The sequence below is a fragment of the Chiloscyllium plagiosum genome, chromosome 31 (assembly GCF_004010195.1).
Source record: "Chiloscyllium plagiosum isolate BGI_BamShark_2017 chromosome 31, ASM401019v2, whole genome shotgun sequence".
In the NCBI taxonomy this organism is placed as follows: Eukaryota; Metazoa; Chordata; class Chondrichthyes; order Orectolobiformes; family Hemiscylliidae; genus Chiloscyllium; species Chiloscyllium plagiosum.
In genome coordinates, this window is record NC_057740.1 from 35,447,516 (window position 1) to 35,469,070 (window position 21,555).

At 41.7% G+C, this 21,555-nt stretch overlaps 1 protein-coding gene across 6 annotated transcripts in view; it reads left to right on the forward strand.

Moving 5' to 3' along the window:
- Window positions 1-21,555, forward strand: part of LOC122565409 (spindlin-Z-like) — a 102,836-nt gene that overhangs the window by 12,373 nt on the left and 68,908 nt on the right. The window contains exon 1 of one of the 6 annotated variants that reach the window (XM_043721360.1): window positions 21,539-21,549. The exons of the other annotated variants lie outside the window; for them this stretch is intronic. The gene's annotated coding sequence lies outside the window, so the exon portion shown is untranslated. Of the gene's footprint in view, window positions 1-21,538; window positions 21,550-21,555 lie in introns of those variants that run through there. 6 annotated transcript variants of the gene reach the window in all.

A 21,555-nucleotide genomic window follows, 5' to 3' on the forward strand; every position in this document is an offset into this window, starting at 1 on the left:
CCTATTGTACTCTATGCTACTCTCTCCCCACCCCCACTCTCCTCTAGCTTATCTCTCCACGCCTCAGGCTCTCTGCCTTTATTCCTGATGACGGGCTTTTGCCCGAAACGTTGATTTCGAAGCTCCTTGGATGCTGCCTGAACTGTGCTCTTCCAGCACCACTAATCCAGAATTAGGAATAAAACCCAAGTAATAATTTATTGCTGACCATGATAAAATTGTGAATGAATTTGAAAAATGCATTTTTCTTCCCTTCCGTTCTGTCTCAATACACACACACATTTCTGTTCTCTTCACTCTCCATCAGAAGGCTCCGGTTCAAGGCATAAGTGTAGCACATTATTTATCTTGGCTGATGCTGCTGTCTCGATGTCACTTGTATGCTGCAATGCTCCAGTGAGTCTCAGTGCAAACTGGTGGAACAGCATTTCTTCAGACTAGGCTCTTTACAACCTTCTGGACTTAAAGTTGAGTTCGGCACCTTCAGATTGTGAGCCCACTCCCACTCCTTCCCCTTCTTTGGGTTTTATTCATTGTGTTCTCTGCCACAATGTCCCCTCTGCCCTCCCACAACTGCAGTAGGACTGTCTGTTCTTCCCAGTCTGGCAGTTAGACACACCATTGTCACATTCTGATCACTTAATCTGAACTATCAGCAGCCTTTCTCCCCCAGCACTCCACCCTTCCCTCCTACTCCATAATTGTATAAAAGCCACCCTATGCACACTTCTCGTCAGCTCTGATGAAGACTCAAAACATTAGCTTGCTCCCTCTCTTTGGATGCAGCCTGACCTGTGACTTGCAGCAATGTTTTTGTCTTTAAACTATGGGAGTGCTGCATTGTCCTGGGTACTTGCTTTTGGGAGAAATGTTAAACCCAAGGCCTGACCTGGACTTAAATAATCTCATGACAACCATCAACCATTCCCTTGGGGCGATGGAACCACTCTCTCTTCTGGTCACTGGCTGGGAAGATGCAGCGGAACACTGAAAGTTTGGAGTTGAGAAGACTCGCCCCGTGTTTATGAACTATCTCTGAGCGAGCTCCAGCATCATTTTAAAAGGTGAAGACAGAATTATGGAATGTGCTAACCTTTACGAGGTAACATCATAATAAATATACTGTGCGGTGGGGATTGGGGGGGGGAACAAAGCTAATATGATAAATGGCCAAACATTTACCCTAGCTTGTACTAAGATCTACAATTGGGGCTGAATTAGATGCAGCTTTGTGCTGATTATTTAGCGCACTTTTTATTAGATTGAGACCAAACAATTTCACAACAGTCCATTTTTAAGTCATTCCTGCATTCTGTATTACATTAATGTGTTGAAAGTCTGTTAGACCTTAAGATGCATGAATAGATGGAGACCATTTGGCCCTTTAGTCTGCTGTCAGATCCAGGCTGATCTGAATCCTCAACTCCATTTTTCTGCTTTTTCTCCTTTATCATCGATTCCCCTTACTGATATAAAAATCGGTCTACTTCAGCCTTGAATATACTCTTAGACACAGCCTCAACAGCCCTCTGTAGAAAATAATTCCAGACATTTGCTACCCTCCTAACATGAAATTCTTCATCCTCTGTTCTAAATGTTGACCCCTTACTCTAAGATAATGTCCTCTTTCTCATCTCTCCCACAAGATTAGATTAGATTCCCTACAGTGTGGAAATAGGCCTGTTGGCCCAACAAGTCCACACCAACCCTCCAAAGAGTAACCTGCCCAGACCTATTTCCCTCTGACTAATGCACCTAACACTATGGGCAATTTAGCATGTTCAATCCATCTGCAAACTATTTGGGGGCGTATGATACACTCCCAGCAGTTTGATTTTTTTTTATTTCAAAGCTCTACTCCCAGCCTCATTTGAACACACCAAAATATCATCCCACCTCATTGCAGTAACGACTCCTTTTAATAATATGAAACCACCACACACTCCTCTCTTCTGCCTGAAGATCCAAAACCCTGGAATGTTGAACTATCAGTCCTGACCCCCTTCCAACCACTTCTGTGATGGCAACAACATCGCAGTCCATGTGTCAGTCCACCCCCTTAACTCATCTGCTTTAGCTTGGGTCTCTGGATTATTCATCAAAGAGAATTAACACCGCACCACCATCAAACCATTTGCATTTGCAGTAATAGCTTCCACGATCTCTCAACATTTTAAAATTTTCTTAGCTCTCAATATGCTTCAGAAATGTGATCATTCTTATGTACCAAGTAGTTTGGACTGAGCATGATTATAAGATTGAGATAATGGTGTGTGGTTGATTTGGAAAACACTGGTTGGCATTTCCAATGTTGTACTGAAGAGTCAACATAGATTACGGGCTCAGGATTCCAGAGTGTGACATGATCATGAGCTTCAGATGATATCACCATTGAAGCATGTTTGGCTACTGAGACCAGTTTTCAGTTATTGATTCAATAGTTAATCGAATTTAAATAGCCTCTGGAATGCCCCCAGCAAACTGCTCAGTTAAAGGACAATTGGGATGAGCTCATTATTGTTTTGTACATTTTTCGCAGCATGGGGCCATTTCAGTACCATTTTCTGTTCATTGAATGTATGGAGTTTGTCTGACAGGATGCCTCCATGATGCAGTGTAGATGGATTGCTATTGTATGTGATTCAGACTGTGCTGGCATTGTTTTTTGTTAGTATATTTTGTTTATACTTTTTACAGGAAACTGTACACATGATTTTCTACTCCGAGCCTTGTCTAATTATTCTTTCTGATTTCCTTCCCTCACTTACTGTTGGTCGAAGTACAGTTCTGTCAGGATCAGTCGAGGATTCCCTGGATGCTGCCTGACCTGCTGTGCTGTTCCAGCAATAAAGTTTCAACTCTGTCAGGATCAGTCTCTATCCAGGTCCTCCCTGTCAAGTGTTGGTGTTATATTGCTCGTTATCCTAAAGAGCTAAGAACTAATTGTTATGAGTGTGACTATTTGTCCACTTTCACTGTTCCATAGTAGACAATGCTGTGTAACATTTTGAAGTGCTAACATTGAGTCTAAAGCAGGAATTCCCAAGCTGTGGGTCATTGTAGTTGAGATTGTGGCCTCTGTGGAGCAGTGACAGTCTTGAGATTGACTGACTGTGAAACCTCTTCTTTTTTTTTATTTGAATGACAGTGGACATGGGAATGACCCAATACAATGAGCTCTGAAGCCCAAGTGATGAGAACAGAGACTGCGGAATATGTGTTTGGCCTTTTGTTCCCTTTTTTGTCCCTGTGAAAACTCCCTGATATGTAATTATTCCCACCTGATTTCCTTTTCACTCAAAATTTCACTGTCAGAACTAGTATGAAGCATTAAAATGGAGTTATGATGCGAAAACACTTGAGGGAATGCTGGGAAAATGTAATTGTACAGCCATGATTGAAGGGTGGAGCAGCCTCGATGGGCTGAATGGTCTAATTTCTGCTCCTGTCTCATGCTACTAAGTGTTGGTACTGGAGGGAGTGGATGTTTGTAGATGTGATTTCAGTCAAGTGGGCTGTTTTGTCCTTGATGGTTTCAAGCTTCTTCAATGTTGTTGGAGCCACAATCATTCAGACAAGTGGGGAGTATTCCATCACATTTCTGATTTGCGCCTTGTACACAGGAGGAAGTGAGGACTACATATGCTGGAGAGTTAGAGTCAGAGTGTGGAGTTAGAAATGCCCAGCAGGTCAGGCAGCATCCAAGGAGCAGGAGAGTCGATGTTTCATGTGTAAACCCTTCATCAGGCTTATGCCCAAAACACTGATTCGCCTGCTTCTCGGATGCTGCCTGAGCTGCACTTTTCCAGCGCCATACTTTTCCACTTTGTGCCTTGTAGATAGTGGATAAGCTTTGGAAAGTCAGAAGGTGGGACACTCTGCAAGATTCCCAGCCTCTGATCTCCCTGGAATGAAGTCCAATAATAAGCATACTGTGCTACATGCTAAATGACTATTAATTTTTGGATTTCCTAATGTAAGATCTATGCACAATGACTGGGTTCTTAACAAATAAATAGTCTGAAATCTTGTTGAACCTATCCTTTCACAATCATAGGGCATCCCAAAGATTAGAACTTCTTCTTGTCCTTTTTTTTATTATGTCCTGACTCACCCATGTCTGTACCTTAAACTTCAAATCCAAAATCTGTGACTTTTACAGCTTGTATAATTTTGATTGGAAAATAAATTAGGACCCTGCAATGCTTGTCTCTCAACCAAAATGACCACAGAAGATGATGAAAGGACAATAAATTGAGGTGTATAAGGTGCTAGAATGGATTAAAAACATAGACGTAGAGAGGATGTTTCCGCTTGTGAAAAATCTAGAAAAAGAGGTCAGAGTTTTAGGAGAGATAGTGGATTGCAAACAGATGAGCAATTAATTCTCTCCAAAGGGCCATGAATCTGTGGAATTCATTGCCCCAGAGTGCAGTGAAGTAAATTTTGAAATTTTTTTTTAATTAGTGATGGGTGGAGGTGTTATGGAGAACAGGCAGGAAAACTGAGTTAAGGTTGAAATGGGATCAGCCATGGTCATATTAGATTAGATTACTTTACAGTGTGGAAACAGGCCCTTCGGCCCAACAGGTCCACACCGACCCGCCGAAGCGCAACCCACCCAGACCCGTTCCCCTACATTTACCCCTGCACCTAACACTACGGGCAGTTTAGCATGGCCAATTCACCTGACCTGCACATTTTTGGACTGTGGGAGGAAACCGGAGCACCCGGAGGAAACCCACGCAGACACAGGGAGAACGTGCAAACTCCACACAGTCAGTCGCCTGAGGCGGGAATTGAACCCGGGTCTCTGGCGCTGTGAGGCAGCAGTGCTAACCACTGTGCCACCGGGTCGCCCACATTGCCGCCCATATTGAATAGAGAAGCAGACTCAAGGGGCTGGAATACTTCTGCTCCATTGCTGTTTGTTCTTCTAACACAACACAATAATGTGATAATGACCAGATTGTCTGGTGTAGTGGTGTTGGTTGAGAGCAACTATTGCCAAGATGCTGCAGAAACTTATTTTCCAAACAACCTGACAGTAACTGTAAAAGTCATAGACGTTTTGTATTTTAAGTTATAGATATATGGGTGAGTCAAGAGCTGATAAGAGGATAGCATCAGGGCAACAGGAAATTATAATCTTTGAAAGCAGAGAGAGTTTTCTACCTTTTTTTTTACTTCTGAGAATGGATTTTCATCAAACAGACCTATGTTTTACATAGGCACAGCAACAAAAACCCCAGCATGTTGTTTTTCGAAGATTGTGGAATGCATAATTTGTTTTCTTTTTTGTTTGAGCCTGTTGTGATCATACGTTGCCTACAGGTCACAGGCAAATGTGTCTTGAGACGACACGTAGAATGTTGCACTGTATAAACCAGCTACTCAGCAAACCACATCCTTCAAAAAGGTCACTGTACGGTAATACAATTCACAAGACCAACAACTGTAAGACTGAAGTATTTTACTGGTACCCAGGGATTATCCTCTTTTTCAAAAAAAGTTAAAACGTTATAGTTCTGGAGCAAAAGCTTTAATGGATTTTTCTTGGGTGAGAATGTTATTCAGTGGCCAGAGTCGCAGTGAGATGACACTGATGGATTTGACAAATTTGTGTCACAACATTCCAAGAGTTTGTTTCCTCTACTTCGGTATTGTCAATGCATCAAGATGTGTTATTATTAAATGTAGCAGCTGTAGAGAAATGGAAAGAGTTACAACGAAAGATTTCCAAAACCTTGGATAAATAGTTGGATTTTTGATAGGCTTTTAAAGGTGAAGAAAGAAAAGAGGAGCTTAAGGCTGGCATTCTAAGGGATTGGCCCTGGTTGAAGAGAGGTGGAACATGCCAGAATGGACAGGGGTATGGTAGAGAGAAAGTCACTGTATAAACGTTATAAAATAATTTAACAATCTGACTTCGCAGCACAGCAAACCAAAAGTGTTGAAGGTGGTTATAGAGATAATCAATGTATTTGTAATCCGAGTCAATACAGCAGAAACAGACCCTTAGGTCCAACGCATCAATGCTGACCAGGTTTCTGAAACTGAACTGGTTATATTTGCCTGCATTTGACCCATGTCTCTCTAAACCTTTCCTATTCATGTACCTGGAGAAAGTGAGGACTGCAGATGCTGGAGTTCAGAGCTGAAAATGTGTTGCTGGAAAAGCGCAGCAGGTCAGGCAGCATCCAAGGAGCAGGAGAAGGGCTCATGACCAAAACGTCGATTCTCCTGCTCCTTAGATGCTGCCTGACCAGCTGCACTTATTCATGTACCTGTCCAAATATCTTTTAAATGTTGTAATTGTATTCACCTCTACCACTTCTTGCAGTTCGTACCATATACACACCACTGTCTGTGTGAAAAGGTAACCCCTGAGGTCCTTTTAAATCTTCCCTTCTCATTTTAAACCTATACCATCTAGTTTTGGACTCCCTACCTTCAGGAAAATACCTTGCCTAGCCTCCTTATCTATGCCTCTCATGACTTTATAAACCTGTATAAGGTCACCCTGCAGCCCCTGACTCTCCAGGGAAAATAGTCCCAGCCTACTCTCAAACACTCCAGTTTCTGTAATGAGATCTACATTCATTCCTGTAGATTGGAAACTTGTAAAGGTCACCCAATTATTTAAGAAAGGAGCAACAGAAAAAACAGGGAACTTCTGCCCTATGTCTCCTTAGTTTAGTTGACTGACAAAAGGTCTTTGTCATACTCATTGTAGCTTGTAAGAGGCTGAGCTGGTGCAGCTAATCCACTGTTGGATCTCCTCATCAATGGTGGCCTTTTCAGAGCGATGGCTGTAATGATTACGGAAATACTCAACAAATTTCAAAGCCTTCTCTTCATCTGTGTAAACGAATAGTGGAATTTGATATGCAAGTTTTTGTTTTGGCAACATTCAGAAATGGGTCACTTGCACGGTAATATCAGTTGTGGCTTTCAAGTATGATTCAGAATAGGTAATAACAATGCAATGATCTGTAGGCCATTGACCCTTATCCCACCATGCTGAGACCCAGTAAGTTATGTCAGTTAAAAGATTCCATAAATTCATGACTGAACCAAGATAATGAAAAGAACATCAGCTGGCCTTTCTTGTACTGAGACGTTAAACAAATGTTATCTGTTCTCTGCCCTTTCCTTGTAGCATAGCAATTCATTTTCTCATCTGGTGCTTGCCCAATCTCTCTCAGAAGCCAGAGTTGAATCTACCTCTATCACACTCTTAGTGAGCAGTCAGGATCTAGGATACACTGTTAAAAAGAGCTTTTGCTTGTGTTTCAAAGCCTAACTCAGGAGTTGGTCACTCAATAAAACAACAGCGGACACTGCAGATCTGAAACAAAACAAACCAGAATGTGTTGAGTTCCTGCAGCACCATGTGGCAGCATCTGAGAGAGTCAAGAGACCCTTTGCCTTTTAAAGGGTCAGAGTGTTCTGAAGAACCATAAACTGTATCTCCACAGATAGTGCCTCATCAGCTGAGTTTCCTGATCACTGTTTTGTTTGTTGACTTGAGGCTGATTGTCAAGTGCAATACAGGCCGTCATGCTATAACGTGCATTTTGTTAATGCGAATTCGCTATAACACAATTGATGAATTGGGAATACTGTTTCTAAAGTGCAAAGTTTTAAAGTGTGTATTTTTTTTATAAAGTGATCCTGACTCTTCGTTTAAATGGTGCTGTTATTATGTGATTTTCTGCATTTATAGCAGAACTGACTGTACTGAGAGAGGGGCTATTGGAGGGGCTATCCTCTGGATACAATTGCAAACCCATTCCTCCTCCTCCTCCACCTAAATAGTTTTGTCTTTTGCTTTGATTCAAGTGGAGGTTAAAATAATACAGGAGTTTTCTACAAAGAAGTAGAGTCTTTTTCCAGGTGACATGGCCAATATTAATTTCACAAACAAATATTAATTGGTGTGTGCCTGTTGGCTAGTTTGTGAGATCGCACTGTGCTCAAATTGACTCGTCTGTTTGCAAAAACAACCATAAGGATGGTCTGTTTAGTTAGTACGTGGGACCTTGCTGATGGATGTTTCTTGAATGCAAGTCTTTTACAATTACTTCCAAAATGTCACAATGATGACCTTAATCCACCTTCTGTCAGGACTGTGAATCACTGATGTAAAATTATTTTACATTGACCCTTTTGTTTAAAAGGGTTGTTATTTTCCGAATTAATTCCAACTAAATCAGTGTTCTACAATTCAGAGCCAAGCTCAAGGACGCAATAGTGTGATGCCAGCTGGAGCATTGCCAGTCTTTGAGAAGTCCACCTCTGTCCTGTTTACAGCATTTCTCTCTCATTTCTAGTTCTATTGAATTGTACTAGTGTTGAGATATACATATGCCAACGGCAATCCTGTCACTTTAAAGAAAGGAACCCTCCAGACAAGTCTCAAGTTTCACGTGAACCTTGTGCCAATATGTTGAGTGGCATGTGGCCAACCTGTGTAATGTTACTTAATGCAGTTGGAGAGCCAAGAAAGCATTTATAAGTTTCTCACGCCTTCATATGTCCAAAGTTTGCAGGTAATGATTAAATGTGAAGCATGATTGCTGGCTGTTGTTCCTATGATAGAACAATCTAAACACTGTAAGGTCCTACAAGCAGCAGTGTCAAGATGGTCCAGATAATCTTTCTCCAAATTAAATATGGACCAGGATGCTGGGGAGAGTCTCCTGTTCATTCTCAAATAATGCCCAGATGCTCTTCCTGCACCCACCTGAGATGTCACAGGTGGGGTTCTTGATTTGACATTTAGAGAGACAGTCTCTCTGATAATGAAGATGCACTAATGTACTGGAGAATCTGTGCGGATTGTGAGACTTAAGTCTCTGAAGTTTGGCTTAGAGCAGGTGAATTTCCAGCTAGGCCATGACTTAGCCACGTAACTATTCCTTGTTCACTTAACTGGTGAAATTGGATTTTATCTGCAAGAAGGATGAGTCGTGCAAATCTCTCACCTGAGGGCAACGGTTTTAGAAATGTGGCACTCAGGAACTGTGCTGATAAGGTGGTTTGGCTCGTGTACGCTGCTGTGTTCATAGCACTAGATCTCCTTATAGCCAGTGACCACAATGAAGGATGCAGTAGGTTTTAAAAAATATTTCCTTTCTTCAGACAGCAGGGAATCTGGCCAAAGGCTGAAAAATTTGAGTTCAGAAGCAGCCTGGAAAATAATGCCAGAGAATTAATAAATTTTTGAGTTAGAGGAAAACAAATAAAAATAAATATCGAACTCTGAATTGGAAAACAGGGCAAACAGGATTGTAGAGATGTGAGTTTGAATTGTCATTGCTCAGACCTAATGAGTATATGAGTTGTGATGTCCTGTTGAGACTATATAAGATGTGGGTGAGGCCACTTCTGGAATATTGTGTGCCGTTCTGGTGACCCTGCTGCAGGAAGGATATTATTAAACTAGACAGGGTTCAGAAAATATTTACCAGAATGTTGTTGGGAATAGAGGATTTGAGATATAAAAATAGACTAGAAAAGCTGGGACTTTTTTTTTTCCACTGAAGTAAAAGGTTTGAGGGCTGCATTTAAGGTTTATAAAATCATGAGGGGTGTAGATAAGTTAAATGATGGTCTTTGCCCGGGGTATGGCGGACTTCAAAACTAGGAGGCTTAATTTTAAGGCGAGAGAAGAAACATTTAAAAAGGACAAGAGGAGCGACTTTTTTTTAAACAGTGGTCTATGTGTGAAATTCCTGAAGAATTGGTGGATGTAGTTACAGTTACAACATTTTAAGAGAGATTTGGATGAGTATGTGAGTAAGAAATGTTTGGAGGGATATGGGCCAAGTGCAGGCAGTAGAGACTAGTTTAGTTTGGGAGCATGGCATGGACTGGTTGGGTTAAAGGATCTGTTTCCATGCTCTCTGTTTTCGGTGGAGTGTAAAACAGGTATCAACGCAACCTAAACCTCTGGATTAAATCATTGGGGATTTTATAGTTGTATGGTACGTAGGGTTCTTGAGCCAAAGGACCTTTCCATAGCATTGACTTATTGTTGTTTGGGAATTTGAGTGGGAAAGCAGTGAAGGGTGGGGGTCACTCTACCTATTATACGTAGAGGATTTGTAAAAATGCTGCAGGTTATAACCAAATAACCTTTTTTATGAGATGGAAAAGAGAAAAGAAGGTTTTGTATCCATCAAGGAGAAGAATATTAGAACACTAAAATTGAACTTTTGGAAATGCCATTAGCGACAGTTTAACAACTTATTACAAAATGAAACCCCCCTTGGTGTGTCCTGATTCTTGTGCACTGTCTAAGCAAGAAATGCAGAGGTTCATGGTATTATCGCTAATGCCAGCCAGCCCAATCTCCGCAAATTGAGTATAGACAGAAGTTCAATCGAAGAGTTGTCCTTGTTCTGGCTCAGCTCCATATTGTGCAGTCATATGTTTTGCAACTAAAGTCAGCAGAACCCAGACAATCTGTGAAAATATCTAAGGGGACCTGAGGGGTTGGCTGATTTATTTTGTTTTTAATACCTTATTGGTATTCTTGCTAAAGGTGAGTAAAACATTTCTTTTCCAATGCTAACACTTGAAATTTGATCAGTCATAACTGGTTTGGATTGGGAAGATGCGTTCTTCAGCTTTGCAGGTCTCTAGGAGTGTGTTTGTATCTGCAGTGGGTCGCAGTGCAAACACTGGAAAAGGATCATGGTTCTGTGTCATAGACTGACTGGTCCCTCGGGTCGGCCTTTCACCAGCTGTGCTAAGTGCCACTCCTGTGTACTTGCCTGTTCAATGTCAGTCAAAGATTTTGTGTTATTGACTCATGGGCTTAAGCTTTTAAGGTAAAATTACTTGTAATTTGCATCAGTTGGGGCTTTGACTTGAGCCTGAGAATGGACTTTGATCGTTATGCTTTTATTGGATACCAAGGTGGTGTCGTGATTGTTCTCTTATCTTGACCATGTTTCTAAGCTTTCAGCATTTTGCAATGACTTATTATGAACAGTAATTTTGATTTTGTCTTGAAGTGTTTATTATCAGTTTGTCCTTGTGACAGTCTGTGGACCTGAGTGGGAGTTATTAAGGAATGGAATTGGAATCTGCAGATGTTGTATCATTGTTTGAACGCAGGTGGCAGGAAGGCTTTCCCCAAGAGGTGTAGCCTGAACCAAAGCTGTCACTACTCATGATGCTTGTTTATTGTCACCAGCTTAGAAAATCAAGTTCAATGTATGCTCCTGCTACAATGGGGTTGGGAGGGGAGCAAGTGTGTGCACATGCTTTTTGCCTTTCTGAACAACTGAAGGTGGGGTTACAGGCCAAGAGGCACATAAGAACCTCCTTTGGCCTCTCCTGGTTCCTGTTTCCCTTGACATCAGGTGTGACTGACTCCTCAGAAGTTTACTAGACTGCACCTGGTGTCTGTCACTCTTTCCAGCCGACTTGGTGTCAGCAAAGCAAGTACCAAATATACTTGTGTAAAAGTTGAATATTTGTCTAGACTATTTTCTAAGGTTAAATTTATGGGGTTGACTATTACACGAATACTATTTCTGAGGGGCTGAAATTAGTGTTACGGTCTAAAATACCACATCATTAGCAGAAGTCCAATTGCTCTCTAAACAAAAACACAACCAATTGTGGTAATAAGACTGTATTAAGGAAGGTTTTCACCTGACTCCGACCTGATGCATCTTAAACTTTGCACCAAACTGGTGTGAGTTGTGCATCAAAACACACAATGGCACAAAAGATTCATTTCCTCACTGTAACATTTATGTACAGGATCATACCTTGACTCAAATGTTGATCTGTTATCTGTGAAGAACTAGGGTTGACATTTACAAGAGAGAAATAGAAACGTGCATTCTTTTTGACCAAAAATATGGGGGTGGGTGGGGGGGGGTCGACTTTTCCATGAGATTGTTTCACACGAGTGTAAATAGGTGAAATAATCAGCAAACAGGGAGACCCTGCAGTTTGGAAGATTGTTCTTTCAATCCTGAGTGACTGACTGTACGAGGAATTGCCTTTAATTTTGAAAGTGTCCTGTTTTCAACTGTACCATTTTGACGATTTGAGAAACTTAATTGACCTTAATTGTGAACCAAAACTGACCTGATAGTTGTGATGGAATTTGCAACAAGTATAATATGACGTTAGTTGAAAGCACTATCTCCAATTAAGTAGGTATAGGAGAAAAGAATTTGTATTTCCCTAGCATTTTTCATTACTTCAAAGTGCCACAGAGCATTTTACAGCTCTTTGAGAACTTGGCGGGATAAAGGAAAGTTCACTGGCTGTTGGCACACAGCAGGCCCCTATAAAGAGCAATCAGATCTGATTTATCCATCCTGATATTCGTAAGGGGAAAGTATTCGCCATGGGATCTATTCTTCAATGCGTAACAGCAGACATGGCCTCTGTTAAATGTCTCACGAAAATGATAGGACCTCTGACCATTCAGTATTTTCCCTTAGTATTGATCTGGAGTCAGAATTGTCAGCTCCTGTTCATGCATTGACCATTTCAATTTGTGAAACCCACGCAGCTGGCAGATCAGAAAGGCAATGTGTAACTCCCCAAGAACTGCCAGCAGTTTTCCAATGTGCTTGCCTCCAGCATTGATGCAAAGCTGATATTTGGGTGGGATGCTCTTTCGGAAGGTTGGTGTGGTCTCAATGAGGCAAATGGCCCTGCTTCCACACGGTAGGGATTCTAATTTTAAAAAAAAAGTTAGATTTTTAAAAAGTATCCCACATTCCCCAATTTACTCAATTTTAGGTGAACAGAAAGCATGGACCAAATTTCTGTACTGAACAAGAATTGTATTTAATCCAAATCAATGGGTGCTAGCAACAGGTAAACAATGTTAAACTCTTGGCGTACAACTTTACTAGTTAAAACTCTACTCCACTTTAAACTCTTCCTGTACACACACAGGGCCAGGGGATAAAACACAGATATTACAGGCAGATGAAAAGAATGCAAAGCAGTTTGGTGTCCCTGTTTGCTGACTTGATTCTAATACTGCTCAGAACTCAGTTTCCTGAACATCTTCCTTCTCCAGGTGTGTTCACTTGCTTGCAGGTGGCACAGGGTGACTGGTTCACACTTAAAAAGGTCTCTGACTTACTAATTCAAAGTCTTTGGCACTGCTAAAGGAAAAATTAACTAGCTTTCTTCAGGCTTAAAGTGGTTTACTCTTTTTTTTTAAAAAATTCAGAGACACCTCCTGAGTTTAGAGATCTCATTCTTTCTCATGGCCCCAACTTGTTCAGCTACCTGGAAGCCAATCGTACAGTTTTTGGCAGGCAGAAGGCCTCTGTCATCAATAAATGGTCACGAGACCATAGACCACACAGTTACTTTTGGCGGGTTGAATGTCGATTTGCACACGCTTGGCTCGAGCTCACCTGTAAACTTTTATAGAATGTAGAAAAGTACGGCACAGAACAGGCCCTTTGGCCCACAATGTTTTGCCGACTCCCTGAACCTGCAACAGTCAAATCAGCACTTACAGGTTACTTGCATTCAAAAAGTGCAGCAATTTGTCAACACTTTTTTTTGAAAAAGTAGTTTTCCATTTCTGTCCACAAAATACAAAAAAAATGCAAAAACAAATACAGTTTTTACAGACCATTCAGCCCTTGTACTTATTACATATAAACATAGAAAATAGATACAGGAGTAGGCCATTCGGCTCTTAAGCCTGCACCACCGTTCAGTGTGATCATGCGATTTCAGTATCCCACACCCCTTGATCACTTTAACCACGAGGGCCACGTCCTGCTCCCTCTTGAATGTATCTAATGAACTGGCCCCAACAGCTTTCTGTGGGAGAGAATTCCACAGGTTCACAACTCTGAGCAAAGAAATTCTTCCTCAACTCAGTCCAGAATGGCTTAGCCCTTATACTTTACTTGTGGCAGCTCTGTGAAAGAAACTTCCAACTACCAGGACTCCTCTGCTCTGTCCCAGCAGGCTTCTCCCTTTATCAAATATGTATTTTTTCTCTTTTGAAATTTCTAGTATTCAAATAAAATATGAATCATCAATGTAAGCAAATTAGTATTTTTGAAGTAGCTTGTCTGCCTTGGGGGGAAAAAAAGACTGTGTTGCTGTATGAATTGTGAAATAAAAGCAGATCATGCTGGGAGTCATCACCAGGTCACATGGTAAGAGTTTGAGTGAAAAATCAGTCTGTGAAACTGTAACTTTGCTTTGCTTTGGTCTCTGCACCGATGCTATCTGACTCACTAAGCATTTCCGACATTTTCGGTTTTGATTTTTGTGCCTGTTAGTTGGTGTTTCGGTTTTACCTTTTTCTCTTTGGTTTGTTGTTCATTGCCTTTAAAGGGCTGACTATGTACTATCGTGTTTTTAGTTTCTAACCCCTTTGAAGATAGCGGATGTGCCACACATCTCCCTTTCACACTCTGTTGAAATTTGAGAAACAAATTAGTGGTAAAATTAGTCATTGTTAATGTTGCAGAGTCCAACAAACCATCCAAGCACAGATACCTTCCAGTAAAGTTGTTTGTCTTAAATAGTGTGTTCTGTGCGCGGGGACTTTAAATGTATGTGTATGTTTGTGTATATTTACATATTAATTATAAAGTGGTATTACCGCAAGGCAAGCTATTTCATCCATCAAATCAATGCCAACCCTTTTGAAGAGTAATCCATTTAAGTCTTTCTCTTTCCCCCACATCGCTGGAATTTTTTCCTCCTTCAGGTATTTACCCAGCTTGCTTCTGAAGATTATTATTGAACTTGCGTCCAATGTCTATCAATGAGTCTATGGGGGGGAGAGCTGAGTAGAGCAGTGAGATGATCATAATCGTGTTAAATGGAAGAGTGGGCTTGATGGGCCAGATGGCTGTTTTGTGTCTTAAGGGTTGTTAGGGTAGTTGGGGGGAGGTGAGAATGTTTCTAATAGCATAAAGGATGGCAACTGGAGAACACACTTTAAAGTTCGTTGACAAAGAATATCTAGAGGTGAATTGGAATGTTCACTTCTAATGCAAAAATTTGTTATGATCCAGGATGTCCTGCTTGAAAGTGCGCTGGAAACAAGTTAACTAGTGAATTTGCAAAGGGGTATTTAATAAACACTTGTAAAGGGAACATTTAGTTTGGATGAAAAATGTCAGTAGGCTAATTAGTAAGTTTGGAGATGAGGCAAAGTTGGTGGAGCTGTGGATAGTGAGGAAGGATAGCGAAGATGTAGATCAGCTGGAAAGTTGTGTGGAGAAATGGCAGATGGAGTTTAATCAAGACAAATGTGAGGTCAAATACAAAAGGCAAGTATACTGTAAATGACCAGTCCTTTAGGATCAATGATAGAGGAATCTTGGAGTCCAAGTCCATGGTTCCCTGAAAGTGGCAACACAAGTGGATAAGGTGGTAAAGAAGGTATACCGCATGCTTGTCTTTAGTGGTCACAACATTGAGTAAAAGTTGGCTAGTTATGCGTCAATTGAGGCTTTGGCCAAGCCACATTTGAAGTACTGTGCATAATTTGTCATGCTATAGAAAGGATGTGGAGCCTTTGGAGAGGACGCGAAAGTGGTTTACCAGGATGCTGCCTGGATTGATGTATTAGCTAAAAGAAGAGGTTGGACAAACTTTGATTGCTTTCATGACCGTATTGGAAGCTGAGGAGTGACCTGATAGAAACACATAAAATTATGAGGAGGCCAGTGGGCTGAAGAGTGGCAGATTGAGTTTAATTTAGATAAATGTGAGGTGCTATATATTGGAAAGGCAAATCTTAGCAGGACTATGGTAAGGTCCTAGGGAGTGTTGTTGAACAGAGACCTTGGAGTGCAGGTTCATAGTTTCTTGCAAATTGAGTCATGGATAGATAGGTATGATAGTGAAGGAGGTGTTTGGTATGCTTTCCTTTATGGGTCAGAGCATTGAGTATAGGTGTTGGGAGGACATGTTGCGGCTGTACAAGACATTGGTTAAGCCACTGTTGGAATATTGTGTGCAATTCTGGTTTCCCTCCTATTGGAAAGATGTTGTGAAACTTGAAAGGGTTCAGAAGATTTCCAAGGATGTTGCCAGGGTTGGAGGATTTGAGCTATAGGGAGAGGTTGAATAGACTGGGGCTGTTTTTCTCTGGAGCGCGGAGGCTGAGGGGTGACCATATAGAGGTTTATAAAATCATGAGGGGTGTGGATTGGATAAATAGACAAGGTCTTTTCCCTGGGATGGGGGAGTTGAGAATGAGGCAGCATAGGTTTAGGGTGAGAGGGGAAAAATTTAAAAGGGTCCTAAAGGGAAACTTTTCTTTTCATGCAGAGGGTGGTGCATGTTCAGAATGAGGTGCCAGAGGAAGTAGTGGAGGTTGATACCCATCCAGATGCCTTTTTAAATATTGTAATAATATTTGGATAGGAAGGGTTTAGAGGGATATGGGCCAAGTGCTGGCAAATGGGACTAGATTAGGTTAGGATATCTGGTCGGTGTGGATGGATTGGTTTGAAGGGTCTGTTTCCTTGCTGTATATCTCCATGACTATGACTTGGATAGGGTGGATTGTCCAACTCCCAGGGGTGGAACTGTTAAATACTAGGGGGCATAGGTTTTAAGGTGAGAGGAGATGTGCGATGAAAGTTTCAGGTGGCTGAAACTTTTAGTCGGGGAAGGTGGGAGAAGTGGATACAATAGCCGCATTTAAGAGGCATGAGCAGGCAGACAATAGAGGGATACAGACTATGTTCAGGCAGATAGGAATAGTTTAAAATAGTATCATGGTCAGAACAGACCCAGTGGGCCGAAGGGTCTGTTCCTGTGCCATACTGTTCTATGTTCTATTTTTGGGGGCTTGTGCAGGTGATTGAGCAATTCCTTCAAGGAGCTGCCACAGGCACAGTGGGCTGAATAATCTCTTATGCTGCATGATTCCATTTTAGTTCCATCAGTATCTCGTGTCTGTGCACCCCCAGCCTTTCTGTGGGGTTTATGAAACTGCAGTCAGATCCTCCTCCTCTCTTGATCCAATGGACCTTTGGTGAATGCAGGTAGATTTTAAAAATGATTGTGGCTTTTTTTTTAGCAAGGTCAGCTTTGCATTGTTTCACGATGTGAAATAGACACTTGGCAGTACAGAATTTGGGTAATTCTGGAAAAAAAAGAGGCATGTTTTTGAAACTATTTGTCTTGCACTTATCAGGACAGAATTGTAAGATTCTCTGACATTTGTTATTCTTGTGATTTTGTCCAGATGGAAGCAAGGCAAAATGCTTTGGCAGCATATTTTATTTTCACTGTGTTTTGGAAAAATGTTCCTTTTTAAATTGTCTAGACAAGCTTGTGTATTTTGAGTTCTGATGAGTGCATAACAAGCTAGGCAACTAACCATGCATAAACCTATTTGTATTTCTATTTTCAAACTCTGATCTGCATCGATATGTTGCTGCTTAGTTCTTGCTGTGTATTATCGTTTATTTTCAGTGAAGGATTAAATCTGGTTTTCACCTGCCAGTCCCTTGGTCTAGCCTCCATGGTGCACTAGCTTTGTCTGCAATCGGGGACATTTGTATTGATCAGCTCAGTTGACTCTAATATGGTATGGAATAATACTCATGGCACAGGTTCACACCCAGTACTGGCTGTGGTACTTTATGGAGACCTGTCCCTTTGCATTGCCTTGTGGTCATGGAATGCTCCTTGAGCTACTTATAACAGTTGTGTCTCCGTCCAATGAAGAAAGATGCGGGTGATCCTTTGTAGACATTTTCTAATCAACCTGTTGACAGATGGGTGTGGTGGCTCAGTGCTTAGCACTGCTGCCTCACAGCGCCAGGGTCCCAGGTCTGATTCCAGCCTTGGGTGACTGTGTCTGTGTGGAGTTTGCACATTCTCTCTGTGTCTGCATGGGTTTCCTGCGGGACCTCCGGTTTCCCCTCACAGTCCAAAGATGTGTGGATTGGCCATGTTAAATTGCCCCTTGTGTTAGGTGCATCAGTCAGAGGGAAATGGGTCTGGGTGGGTTACTCTTCGGAGGGTCGGTGTGGACTGGTTGGGCCAAAGGGCCTGTTTCCATACTGTAGGTAATCTAATCTAATCTTGTAGATGTTATTACACACCTTTTTCAGGTGGGACTTGAACCCAGATCTCCTGATCAAGAGGTAGGGACACTACTAGTGTGTCACAAGGGCTCTTGTGGTCCTTTGTATACTGGCTAATTATGTAGGTACTTCAGCTCTGTCATTCATGCATGGCTCTTTCCTGGTTATGTTCCTCAGTTTCCTCATTGTCTGTTTTCTCCTTGTTAAGGCACATCACTGTAAAGATTGTTTGTTTGTTTGTTTGTTAGATTTTGCTAACGTGTGAATTATATAGGTTTTTAGTGCACCGAAGGGGACCTGCCAATTCCACTGGAATGTGCCAGTGTTTTTATTGCCCTAACTCTTCTCTAACCCATTTCCATATCATTATTGATTTATGAAATCTCCTCTCAAATAGGGGTCATCCAAAATTAGAGGGCATACATTAGGTTTAGGATGAGAGGGGAAAGATTTAAAAGGCATCTAAGGGGCAACATTTTATGGAGGGTGGTGCATGTATGCAATGAGCTGCCAGAGGAAGTGGTGGAGGCTGATCCAATTACAACATTTAAAAGGCATCTGGATGGGTATATGAATCGGAAGGGTTTAGAGAGATACTGCCTAAATGCAGGCAAATGGGACTAGATTTGATTAGGATTTCTGGTCAGCAAGGACGAGTTGGACTAAAGTATCTATTTCTGTGCTGTACATCTCTGACTCTGATTCCTATATGCTCTGGAAATGACCTTCTCTTCTGAATCTCTGTATGGATTTGATAATGATTCCATTATAACGTCAAGCTTTTTTGTTGCCTCCATAACCAATTCTTTATGTCTACTATACCAAATTTGTGGGCGGCACGGTGGCACAGTGGTTAGCACTGCTGCCTCACAGCGCCAGAGACCCGGGTTCAATTCCCGCCTCAGGCGACTGACTGTGTGGAGTTTGCACATTCTCCCCGTGTCTGCGTGGGTTTCCTCTGGGTGCTCCGGTTTCCTCCCACAATCCAAAAATGTGCAGGTTAGGTGAATTGACCATGCTAATTGCCCGTAGTGTTAGGTGAAGGGGTAAATGAAATGGATCTGGGTGGGTTACGCTTTGGCGTGTCGGTGTGGACTTGTTGGGCCGAAGGGCCTGTTTCCACACTGTAAGTAATCTGATCTAATCTAATCTCCTTCCACTTTTTTTTGTTTCAAAAGCAAGAAATTCCTCCTCCTTTTTCCAGGTATAACCCCTCAGTTGTGGTATTATTCATATCAGTTTATATTCACCTTTGAAAAAATCTTAACTTCGTCCCTCCATTGGATAATTCTCGAGCAGTGGAAATAAAAATTTACTAGACTCGCTGGAAAAAAGGTAGAATCTGCTGATTTTTGGCAGTGGATTTACAACCTGCCCTGTTTTCCTTCTGAAATGCCATTTTTATTGTTTGTGATAGTAACTGAGCTAGTACAGCAAATTGTTCCCAGGCTCTGCTTTCTAACTGAAGAATTGTCATTTGGTGTCAGTGACGTGTCTGGTCTGCTGTCCAATGGCTCTTTTTTTCTGAATCTGTTTCCAATCTTGTTTGTGTGTAAAATTGGCCACTGATAGGCCTCCAGGAGATTACAACTGAAAATTAATATAAATCTAGGTCAGTCACTCCTGGAGGTCAGTTTGTCATTGTGACTTGATAGAATAGAATGTAAAGATGTTTCATGTCCCAACACTCTCTACTGCTGTACTGTAGTTCTCACTGGATCTCAATCCCTTCAATAAGGACACAATTCCAGAAACACTCAGTCAACCATACGATCCCTGGAGACCGGTGCAAAGTTCCTGTGTGTTCTTGAGTACGTGAGATTCTGGTCTCCTTATTAGAAAGATGTTGTGAAACTTGAAAGGGTTCAGAAAAGGGAGTGTTGCTGAACAAAGAGACCTTGGAATGCAGGTTCATAGCTCCTTGGAAGTAGAGTCACAGGTAGATAGGATAGTGAAGAAGGCGTTTCGTATGCTTTCCTTGATTGGTCAGAGTATTGCGTACAGGAGTTGGGAGGTCATTTTGCAGCTCTATAGCACATTGGTTAGGCCACTTTTGGAATATTGTGTGCAGTTCTGATCTCCTTCCTATTGGAAAGATGTTGTGAAACTTGAAAGGGTTCAGAAAAGATTTACAAGGATGTTGCCAGGGTTAGAGAATTTGAGCTATAGGAAGAGGTTGACTAGGCTAGGGCTGTTTTCCATGTAGCGTTGGAGGCTGAGGGGTGACCTTATAGAAGTTTATAAAAATCATGAGGGACATGCATAGGGTAAACAGACAAAGTTTTTTCCCTGGACTGCGGGAGTCCAGAACTAGAGGGCATAGGTTTAGGGTGAGAGAGGAAAGGTATAAAAGATATAAAAATGAAGCTGCATCAGAACATTATTTCAATGAGCCAACACACTGCAGCACAGAGGAACTACGCAGAGCAGAGGAAAATCACCTATGCAAAATGAACGGATACCCCATGAACACAGTCCGCCGAAGTTTTTTCTTTTTTTTTTCTCAGCAACAAACCCAACATTCGGACAAAACACGTCCAGAAACCCTAGCCTCTCTCCCCTACATCAAAGACATCGCAGAAATGACTGCCAGACTACTCCGACCCCTTGGCATCATGGTAACCCACAAACCCACCAACACACTAAAACAGCAGCTAATGAACTTGGAAGACCCTATACAGACAAGCAAAATTAATGTCATTTACAAAACACCATACAAGGACTGTAACAAACACTACATTGGACAAACAGGCAGAAAACTAGCCACCAGGATACATGAACATCAACTAGCCACAAAAGGACATGACCCCCTCTCACTAGTATCATCACATACAGATGAGGAAGTACACCACTTCGATTGGGACAACACATCATCCTAGGACAAGTCAAACAGACAGGCACGAGAATTCTTAGAAGCATGGCATTCCAACCGGAAATCTATCAACAAACACATCGAGTTAGACCCCATCTAATACCTCTTGAGAAAAAGAACAGGAAATGACATTGCAACCCAGAGAAACCCAAGCATTTAAATAGAAAGCAGGAATCATCAACAATGTTTCGCCAGAGGCGCACTGAAGATGTTACCTAGTAGGGTGACGAATGGCTGGAAATGAACCTTCCAGCTCAGCGAGCAAACCTACATCCAGAACCTCAACCTGAGCTACAAATCTTCTCAACTTGCTAATGTAAAAGAGACCTAAGAAGCAACTTCGCGTGGAGGGTGGTATGTGTATGGAATGAGTACAGGAGTTGGGAGGTCATGTTGCGGCTGTACAGGATATTGGTTAAGCCACTGTTAGAATATTGCGTGCAATTCTGGTCTCCTTCCTATCAGAAAGATATTATGAAACTTGAAAGGATTCAGAAAAGATTTACAAGGATGTTGCCAGGATTGAAGGATTTGAGCTACAGGGAGAGGCTGAACAGGCTGGGGCTGTTTTCCTTGGAGCGTCAGAAGCTGCAGGGTGAC